The sequence below is a fragment of the Melozone crissalis genome, unplaced genomic scaffold (genome assembly GCF_028551555.1).
Source record: "Melozone crissalis strain CALT ecotype California unplaced genomic scaffold, PUWL_Pcris_2 ptg000074l_1, whole genome shotgun sequence".
Classification (NCBI taxonomy): domain Eukaryota; kingdom Metazoa; phylum Chordata; class Aves; order Passeriformes; family Passerellidae; genus Melozone; species Melozone crissalis.
The window spans coordinates 669,232-680,209 of record NW_026535851.1 but is presented as its reverse complement, the minus strand read 5'-3'; positions in this window follow the sequence as shown (position 1 = coordinate 680,209).

Below are 10,978 nucleotides of genomic sequence, written 5' to 3'. Positions count from 1 at the left end.
GATAAAGACAGCTCTTTCTTGAAGTAGTTCTTTCCTACTGTCCAGCCCTCACACCTACATCTGTGTGGATATAGGATCTGAGCACAGAGATGAACACTAACCTGAATATGTTGGGCCTACATTACTTTTTGATCACACATCTTCCTTCCACATTGATGACAGGGCAATGAAAAATTTGAAGAAAGAAAAAATAAAGTCCAAGTAGTATTTACGTAAGAGTCCCTGAAACAGCACATTTTTAAACAAGCGCTGTAGTTTAACTCTAAACTTGATTGCATCTTTGTAAATGCAAGAGGCAGACAATAAGTAAGCATAAAAAGATTATTTATATTTTCTATCTAAACATTTCAAGAGACAGAAAGAGGATCAGGTAGGACTGGGTGCACAAGAAGTTAATGTACAACATTGTTTATAAATAAATTCTCTGAGGAATGACACAAACAACTTTTCTAACACAAGGCTTAAATTCTTGCCATATTTTCCTTAAACACTTTGAGGAGTTTTGATTATTCTTTCAGAAAAACTGCCAGTGTCACATACAAATCTCTGAGATAGTTTAGCAAAGTACTATGAGAAAGGTCTCCAATGCCAATTTGCTCTTTGCTGCTGAGAGTCACAGAGGAGTTGCTTCCTGGACGAATTTCAAAGTGATTGAAAAGCTTCATAGCAACTGAAAGAGCTTGTGCCTGTAGGACATGCAGACAGCAGTGCTGCAAGCCACTGCACTGCAAGGTAAAAAGACATTTCCATCACCAGCCATGCCCTACTCGGTGGAAATGCAGGTTTTGTTTTGGGTGCTCTAGCTCTGACACTGTCCTGAAACCACAGAAGGCCTCTGCCTGTGTAAAGGGAGTAATTGAGTCCCTTTGATCTGTGCAATGTTTTGCCCTTTTGCCTTTAAACATTAGGCAGAACCTTCACCTCTTCCTGCCAGCCAGCCCTGATCGCTGACAGAGGCTGGGGGTCCTTTCCTGCATCACTGGACATAGATTGCCTGTACATCAGAGATTACTGCAAAGTCCAGACCAGACCATTCTTGTTTGGGGAGAAAATGAGAAAGTACAAAAGGTGACTGTGGGTTATGTTTATAGACATTCTGTGCAACAGCAAAGCCATACAGAAATTAGAGAATGCACAAGGGCACCAAAAATACCAGTTCCATGCGGATTTTGTATGTCACCTACCTGTGAATTATCTGCACAGGGATGGGGGTATGAGCTGGCCACAGCCCTGCCCAAACTAGGACAGCAGCATGCATTCAAAGTGTCTCTGGAAATCAAAGCAGTACTTCAATTCTAGATGGAAGACTAAGCAAAGTTTTACAAGCAACCATATTTCAAGCATTTCTTTTGCATGCCCAGTTTTACAGCCATGATTACCCTTTTTTGTCACAGATGTACCTGTGACCTGTACTTTTACACACCAATGCAATATCTGGATAACACACAATGCTCTGTACATTCACCAGAAATTCTCAGGGAGGAAATCCTGACAGCTTGGCACTGCCTTTGTGCAACCTGCCCTTCCTTCCTCCTCTGTACAGTGCAGAAAGTACAAGGGATGTCCTCTGCCATCAGCTGCACAGATCCCTTCTTACTCACTTCCCCAGATGGTTCAGACTCATTTACACTGTTCACAAATAGATACACTATGTTGTCAGATACAATTTCATGGCATAAACTAGAAGTTACCTTATCTCTCTCCTGGCCCTATGGCCTCCTCTTTGTGCTTAGTACATAAAGAGTAAATATGTGCATTAAAGGTGGCATTTTGTCTCTGGTTTTGAAAGTCTGTTTCTTCTAGATAAGTAGCTCTGAATGTTTGTACTGGATCCCTTGGAAGAATTAATCTTGCAGTAGGATCAGTAGATTCTCACTATTGACTTCAAAGGACTTTAAATATAACCAGTAGAACCAACATTTTGAACCAAATACTTATTGTTTTTCCAACAGAAACTATAATTCTTGATATTCTTGCTAGTGCTTTATCCACCCGTCATGACTCTTGATAAAGTGTTTGACAGGGACTAAAAAGGCTTGGAAAGTGCAGGGGAGGGAATGGAAAAACCCTAGAGCTGCTGGCTTGAGGTCTAGCTGAAATCCATGGATGGATGCTTATAGCACGTAGGAACACAGTTGCAACAAAACTGCCACCAAGATGTCTACAAATAAAAGAATACTGAAATTGGCTCTTCCACATCCAGCTCTTCTCAAAGAAGGCAAATTCTAACCTCATGTTGTACTGAGATTTCTCCACCGAGTTCTCAAGTAGTTTTTGAGAAGAAAAGACAATCTTTTCTGTAGACAGAAATGCCAGTAACTCCAAAAGCAGGTTTCATCATCTACCTATGTTCAGTTTTTCAAGTGTTGCACATTTGCAAGGAGAGGTTTACCCTTCCAGTGTATGCCAGCAGTGAATCATTTGTAACCAGTAACGTCCAACTCTGAGCTATAACGCATATGCCACCGAGCATTTGCTGTCTGCCCATTTCTTCCACGTTTGGAAACCCTTACTGGCCTTGCAGCTGCTCTGGGTAGCTGGAAGAGAACATCTTCCACACAGAGTCCATATAAATTTACACCTTCCCATGTCTCTGTTTTTCCAACCTGCATGCACATCTCCCGGGTACTGGTGCAAGATGTTTCTTACCAAACACAAGCATCTCTGCCCAAATAAAAAGTCTCTTCCTGACTGGAGGTCATACTGCTGTACAGCAGTGACAGCCTCGCTAGTGCCAGGGCTGATTTATTACTGGCTGGCGATTCTGACCCGATAACATTATTTGTGTTGGTAGGTGCTCACATGTCAGGATTAGGGCAAGACATCGAAGAAGGAACACAGTGTTCTGCTCCTATTTATGTTTCTTGCTCTAGTTCCCTCAGAGACTAACATTATTAACTTCCCCTGTCAGACAAGGGACACTCAATTTCATGTCATTTATACCTGTGTCTTACACTTCAGGAGTTGGTAAATGAGCTTAAAGTCTGATGGAAAACTGAAGTATAAATGTAGCAATGTGTAATACACATATTTACATCCAAGTAGATGTTTGTGGGTGGCTCCTGTCAGAATTTAGGACCTCAAGTCATCAGCAGAACATTAGGAAAAGCTACAGTGACTCAGTGGCATTACTACACTTTGCTAGACCGAAGTGCTCCTTTTCTGGCATTTTTGAGGGACACAGAAGAGAAATCTGGCACTCTGGCAAAGGGACACTCACACTTCACAAGGCAGGGTAGCCTCTAGGTCTGTTCTGCAGAGCCCCAGCTTTCCAAAAACACCCCTAAAAGGAACTCTGCTGGGACCAGTGGCATTGCAGACACCTGCAAGGGTGAAGCAGGAGGAGATCTGCAGAGAAAAAGTCTGCAAAGGAAAGCTTCCACTTATGGCCAGGGCTGGGACAGTATCTGCTCCATGTGCTGTTGGCTGGGAAGCACCAAGCAACCAAAGCCCCAACACCAATATATCGACCGTGGTGCGCACACAACCTGCACACAGGACACAAACCAGGCAACAGGCTCAGGCTGCTGCCACACATAGAAAACAGACCTACTCAGTCAGAGACTGACATTTTTACAGAGCTGCTTTCCAGAGCCCAGGCACGCTCCAAGCATGGAATAGTTTCCACTGTTTCCCTTTCACACACGCTCAGTTTTCCAAACCATTCACCTTTGGCAAAAGATTCTAGCCCTGGCCCCTGCTAGAAGGCCAGCTTGTTTTGCAACATGAACTAAACTCCTTCATTTATTAAAGATCTGGGGCAGCAAATGAATCTGCTTTTACATCCCAGGGTTTTTTACTTCATCATTGTCACTAAATTTGTACACACATTTCCTTTTAAAATGTATAGCTCATTTTTAAAAGAGACTTTGGCAGACTGATAAACAGAACTATCTCCTAATAATTCGAATATGTCCAAGGGAAATTACGTCTCTCATTGCTACATAGACCCTTTTTTTTTTTTTAGCAAAACCTATTTTGGTCCTGTACTTTTTGTGCCATTGTCAGATTTTTTGTGTGCGCACAGTGACATTTGCATAATTTCCATGAGGGAGACTGAAACCTTTCAGGGAAACACAATGCAAAGTCCAGGAAGAGAAAACTTTTCATACAGGGGAAAAAGGAGACAGAAGTGCCAAGGTTAACCGGGCAAGTGCTTTCTGCTGTGCCCTACAGGGTTTGCTCCCTGCTCTGGCTGATTCATCCTAATACAGACTCTCGGAACCCTACATTTTCACCAAACTGGTGTGTTTTGGACAAGTTCCTGTTAAGGACACTTCCCTGTCCAACCATCCAGGAGCTATTCTGGCTGTCACACCTGCACCCCCTGAGCTGGGATCGAGGCGCCTTCCCCGCTACACCCCCCACACCCACAGAGCCACATCAGGTTTCCTCACTGGCTTGGCCCCAGGCTCCCACTGCAGCATCTCAGACATCCTGATACTTAAAGTAGTTTAATTTTGGTGCAATAATAAGTGAGAAATCAACAGCTTAAGCTGATGTCTCTGAGAAGGGACCCTGAGCAAAGGAGACTCTGAGCTTCTACAGCCTCACAATCTACATGTCTGGGGCCATCGGCTCCTTGAGTCCCCAAGTGTCCCTCATCTGGCTGTGCCACAGGTCCCCAAGCCCTTTTTTATCCAAGGGGTCAGCAATTCAAGGCCTCCTGGGCCTCCTGCCTCCTCAATTATCTGCACTGAAGATATTCCTCAGCATAACAAATGCAAACAGCCACAAGGACTTGGCTCTCTTGACAGAACTGATGAATCCCTCTGCACAATCATTATTTTCCAGCCCTCCCCCTGCTCTCTCAGCCAGCTTGCCCAGCTGGGCTTCAATATTCATCAGGCCCTTCTTTTTTAACTCATTGAAAGGACAGAAAACAATCCAGAAAAAAGATTTTACTATATTTTATATTTAGTTAGAAAGATAAATTAACTCAGTTACAGCTCAGAACTTGCTCAAGGATTGGGGCAGGACTGCCCAGCCAAGAGTGAGCAAAGGAAAGGGCATAGGAAGGAAGAGGTAGGGCAGGGGTGAGGAAGAGGCAGCAAAACAAGCTGTTGCAATGCCCAGACTGTATACAAAGTTGAACACCTCAAAAATTTCATCCTGGTCATCAAGATATATCCTGTCAGGAACATGAAGAACAACAAGGAAGTATAAGAAACAGTAAGACTTAGTGGAATGGCAACAATAATCTTAAAAACCTCAAGTGTACAATGATATGATTCTTTATCCTAAGTTAGCATGTTAGCAAATGGAAACAGAAAATCGTCTGAGAGACAGTATCAGCTTTAGACTACACTGGAGCTATCTTCTATTTCCAACTTTCTTCTGTTTCCGTGATTACACTTTGTTAACTCCAGTAATATATTGCATGGCCTCTATAAACATTGTGCATGTTTGATCATTTTGTCATTCAGTTTCCATGTTCCACAGAGACCCCATTTGTTGTTCTTACCAAACCTCCTTCTCTTGAACTCATTATTATTTGACTGCAATGGCAATGACATTTCAGTGAGAAGCACCACCACCATTCAGTATTTCCAGTTGTCCCAATGACACAAATGCAAAGCCAGGAGCAATAAAGTGGTTGGACATTTTAAAAACAGTACCTTCATATATGCAACCTGTACCTCAGCTTCCACTCATCTAAAGTCAAAATCTTACCTGACCAAGTTACACAACACATGCAATAGCTCAGAAATCTAGAGCTGGAGAAAGATCAGGAGCCAGAAGCATGCTAGGAAAGAAGTCTAGGACAATATTTTTCTAAAATTACCAGGAAAGTTGGTGAATTGTAGTTTGTTTTACAATTAAAAGTCACATGGAAATGTAGAACACAACAGGAAACTTTCATCTTGGGACTATAAAAAACATTCATGGAAATAAATAAAATTAATGAAAAAAAAAAAGAAAATAAATAATTCTGTCAATATAGTTCAGAAAATTATCTTCATTACACCAGGGAAAAATATTAAAGAAATTTACCCTGATGACACAAAAAGGCAAGCTCAGAGTTTAGAGCTGAATCTTTAATTTCTAGTGCTCACTTGGCTACTGACTGCTGTCCTTTCTCCACATTTCCCAGAAAACCAGAAATATTCAGCGTTGCAATTTTGACCATTCCTTCCTTACAGCTATTCACCGCAACATCGGTGAGAAATGTGACCAAAGACTAAAATACTTCAATTCAAAAATAAACCTCAATATTTTGGACTCTATTTCTATACCTTTTTGCTTTCTCATTAGTGAAACTTCTTTTTTCTTTTTTTTTTTCCTCTTTTAGCCTCAAATGAATTTCAAATGCAGCAAAATATATGTTAGTGTAGGAAAATGCTCTTATGGCCTTCATAGGGACATAGTCACTTCACATTTCTTACACCACTGTACAGTCTTCATGTACTTTTCTTAGTTATTATAACTATGTTGCACAGCTACAGAGTAAATCTCATTTATTTTGTGTTTTACAAGGAATTATGTTTTTTCCACTATCAAATTTCAAATTAATTCCCCATATATACCTCCATCTCTTCATCTTTTCATACAGGCCAAAGACTTTAATCTTCTTGGTAATCTAGATTTATTAAAAATAAAGAGCAATACTGAAAAAAGTGACAGAGAACAAGACAAAATACACAAACCCACAGCTGGACTACCACTTTGACTGTCACAGGAGAATGGCACTGGCACCACCAACCAAAATGAAAGGGTATTGCACATTTCAGCCATCCAGCTCTGACAGCTAGCAAAACTTTGGAAGAAAAGTTTTACTTCTCCAGAAAATCCGTGCCTAAGCAAAATGCTGAAATGTTTGTCTTCTTGTTTACAACATTAATTATTTTAAAAGAACACCCCCTGCCCTACAAACAAGGAACTCAAGCATTTATAATAATATTACATATATAGAACATGAATAATTTAAAATTGGGTTAAAAAAGTCTGGCTTGCAGTGCTTAATGGAAGATGGAAAATAACACAGTCAATAGAGAAACATTATACTGCACAAGAGAAATGTTCTAATCTATTCTTAACTCACTTTTATCAATAATCCCCATAGCTGGCTTCTGGCCATCCCACATGAATAATTTAGAGGCAGGAAAAAACAGAGATCTGGACAGACATTGTCCACATCTGTAATTATCTGCCTTGCTATATTAAGTTACTCACCTGTTAAAATCCAATTTCCTATGATATAGTTAAATATGCTTAAAGGTTACACAGCTGAAAATAGCACTGCCTGCAGTATTTTCTATACTGTAGAATACATAAATTATCCTTGTCAGTATGTTACTTTAAAAAAGCATTGGTTTGTATTTCTAGCAGAAGGCATTTCAAAGATGTCAGGGGTTGCATTTTGGTCAAATAGCTTTGCAGCATATATAAAAGTGTGTAGGTAAAATCACTAAAGATATTTTATTATTGCCACTAAATTGGCAGAAAAAGATACTAGGGTTCTCATAGGGAATAGTAACACATGCCTAAAACTAGTGAAATTATGACATTTTGGTTTTGGGTTTTATTTCCCCTTAAAGGATTTTTCTTTTGTAGGTGCTCTATGGCTGAACCAACTTCAACCTGCAAATTTCCTTTCTGCAAGGCCACTACCCAAACATGCTCCTTCTTGGAGAAATCTCCACTCTGAGCCTCCTTGAGCAAGAGGGAATGTGGCTTTATTCCACTTTGAGCCCATGAATAAAACCATTTGCAAAGCTCTACGTGTGAATCACAGCCTCAGCGTTGCTGTTGCTACAGCCCTGGTAGGGCTTTTTGGAATATTTATTGTTTGCCATTATACACAAGGTGGAAAAAAATGCTCTTTGACTCTTGGGATCCTGAGATGACTTTCACTGGCCTAAAAGTGACAAAGGTTTCAATCTGAATTATGGATCTGGAAACCACTGATATGAGGAGACAACTCTACAGCCTCCATCTCCAGTGGCCAGGACATCAGCCTTCAGTGCCATTCAGCAAGGCTTCACTAGAAATGAATGAAGATCTCTGCATACAGTCATTGTCTTGCAGCTTCCTCCTCATAAAGAAAATGCAGCAGAAAAGCCAATTTGTGGCAGAATGCCAGTTCCATTAAATACAAAGGATGCAGGTAGTAAATTTTTGCCCATAAACCAAGTTATCCAAGGGTCAAAAAACCAATGGAAAATTGTAGTTTTAGTGTCAACACTATGCCAAGTATTGTCAGAAATAGAGAAGGTTTCTGCTCCAACCAAGCAGATGGAAAATATTCTATTGTTCAGAGATAAAGCAGAGTTCCCACCCAGGCTCTTGCCACATAATTACATCTCTCTGTGTGAGCCCAGCCTTTCAATTACCCCCCCCCCCCCCCCATGCAAAGCAGCTTTCAGGAAGAAAGTCTAATACTGCAGCTATTTTTACTTTTGTTCCTTATTTCTCTTGTCCAAAGATGCAAATGCAAGGATGACTGGTTCCACAAAAAACCAAGAAACTTCCTTTGATAAACAGGATGTTGGGTTTTCTATGGAGTCACACACACACACACACACACACACACACACACACACCTACCTGTTCTCTTTATGGCTGGATAAATATCCTCAGCTCCCCACAGATCCTTTCACACACTGTGCACATCAAGCATCTTGCTCTGGCCCTGTTCCTGGCTGGGCTGCAGTGGGAGCAGCCAGGGTGTTGCTCAGGGTGCCCACATAGTCAGCAGGGTACATTAATCACTCCTTATCTTGTTTGCAGAGCTGAGACACACAAGCGTAAAGATGAACACGCCAATCCATTCACAAACATTGCAAAGAAATACTCAAGTTTTCCTTTCAGCAGAGCAAATATTGGGAAGTGAGCTGACAAAACACGAGGTCAGCTGGCATCCTGGTCTATAGAATGACTTATATTTACTTTCTCTTTCCTTATCTCCCTTGAATAACTTGCATTCGGGATGTAAGCATACATTCATGTTTATCCTTGTGAATATAGGATCATGGCTGGAGTAAGCCTCTGCTGGAGTGAAATTCCACTCAAGTCAATGGTATCCAGCCATGTTCCAACATGTGGGCTGGGTTAGCTTTTGTTTTCAATCTTTAGATCACATCCTTAAGCAGGGCTTTAGCTGCACTGAAGTTCAGCACTGCCCACGCTGCCCTTCAGACACAGGGTGTAGGCATGCCAGCCTCTGCTTCCAGCAGGAGGCTTTGGGATGCCAAGCTCACAGGGAGCAGTGTCCATGTCTCCTCACTCCTGTGGTCCATGCCGTTCACCCAGTTTTCTTTTTCATAGCTTCATTTCTCTCCACATCTCCAGATTCATACGGGCCTTCAGTTGCTCACACGTCCCTTTTCCCCGCAATGTCCCCAAGAACCAGACAATCCTGCAGGACAAGCCTTGGCTGCCTTTCTCCAAGGACGTTTACCTGCAGCCTATCAGCAGAATCAGAGAAACATGAGGTACTCAGAGTCAAAGACAATACACTGCAGAGAGGGCATTACCCTTGAGGCAGGAGGCTCCCCCAGCAGCAGAGGTGTGTGAGCTCTCACCAACTCAAAACTGATTCTCAGCAAGCAAAAGTGCAAATTTTTCCCTTTTAAATCAAAGTATGTGACAGTTTACCAGCTTGAAGAAACCTAGGCTGGCTTAGGGTTCTCTGCAGACAAACAACACTGGTTTCATAAGCTTAACAGGTTTAAACCTCATGAACTCATGAGCCACAGTCAACTTTTATATTTGAATCATTTGACTCTGAAGTTTGAATAGTAAAGAAGTAGCATAGTTATGGACCTGAAACTTTCAGGCTTTGCACATATCAGATTTATGAGCTAAAGTAAATTAAATAAGATGAGTGCTTTTGTTACAGCAGCTTCTTTTTAGAAGCTGTTTCCCTGATAGACACTGAGTGGATGGATGGTGGTTTCAGAGAGGTAAATGCAAACCATCATCTTGCTGTTCATGGAAAAAAAGCAGTCCTTTGTTACCAGCACCTTGGAAATGAAGCAATAAAACAAAGAACACAGAAATGTTTGATGGCTGTTCTGGATTCATTAGGCTTGTGATTCAGCTTTTAAATTCAGGGTAGCAATTGTCTTGTAAGAGAGATACAATCCAGGTAATAAATGACAGACGATCTTAAAACATTTATAATCTTAATAATCAAAACACAGGGAGAGAGACAGGAAATCAATACATTACTTTTAGAAATAGCATCAAGAACAATGATCTGAGGGAGAATAATAAGAGGAAACCGAGAAGATAAAGGACACTAGTGTAATTTTAGACAGAAAGGCGACAATAACAATCTTCTAATGTAGCAAGGGAGCTACAGTGAGCTGATCTGGGTAGCTACAAGTTATAAATAGTATGAAACAATAGAGACTAAGAAACATCAGAACTTTTCAAGCTGAGGGAGAGAAAAGAAAACTGAGCAGCTGTTGTATTTGTGTTGACCCCAGACGAAGGGAGGAAGGAATGATGAATCTGACTCCATGTTCTAGAAGGCTAATTTATTATTTTATGATACTATAATATATTAAAGAATACTAAACTATACTATACTAAATACTAGAGAAAGGATACTTACAGAATGCTAAAAAGATAGTAATGAAAACTCACGACTATTTCCAGACTCCTGACACAGCTTGGCCCCGATTGGCCAATGAGTGAAAACAACTCACACCAGAAACCAAGAAAACAATCACCTGTGGTAAACAATATCCAAATACATTCCACATGTGACCACAACACAGGAGAAGAAAATGAGATAAGAATTTGTTTCCCTTTTTATCTGAGGCTTTTCAGTTTCCCAGGAGAAAAATCCTGGGCAAAGGGATTTTTTCAGAAAATGTGAATGTGACAAGCAGTCCCATAAAGTTATTTGTGCAGTAACTAATACTCATGTGAGTGGGACACTACTATTTTTCTCATCCGTGTTTACAAGTGTCCCTCTCACTACATGTCAGAGTTAGAAAGACCAGAGCTGAAGCAAAACTTTACCTAA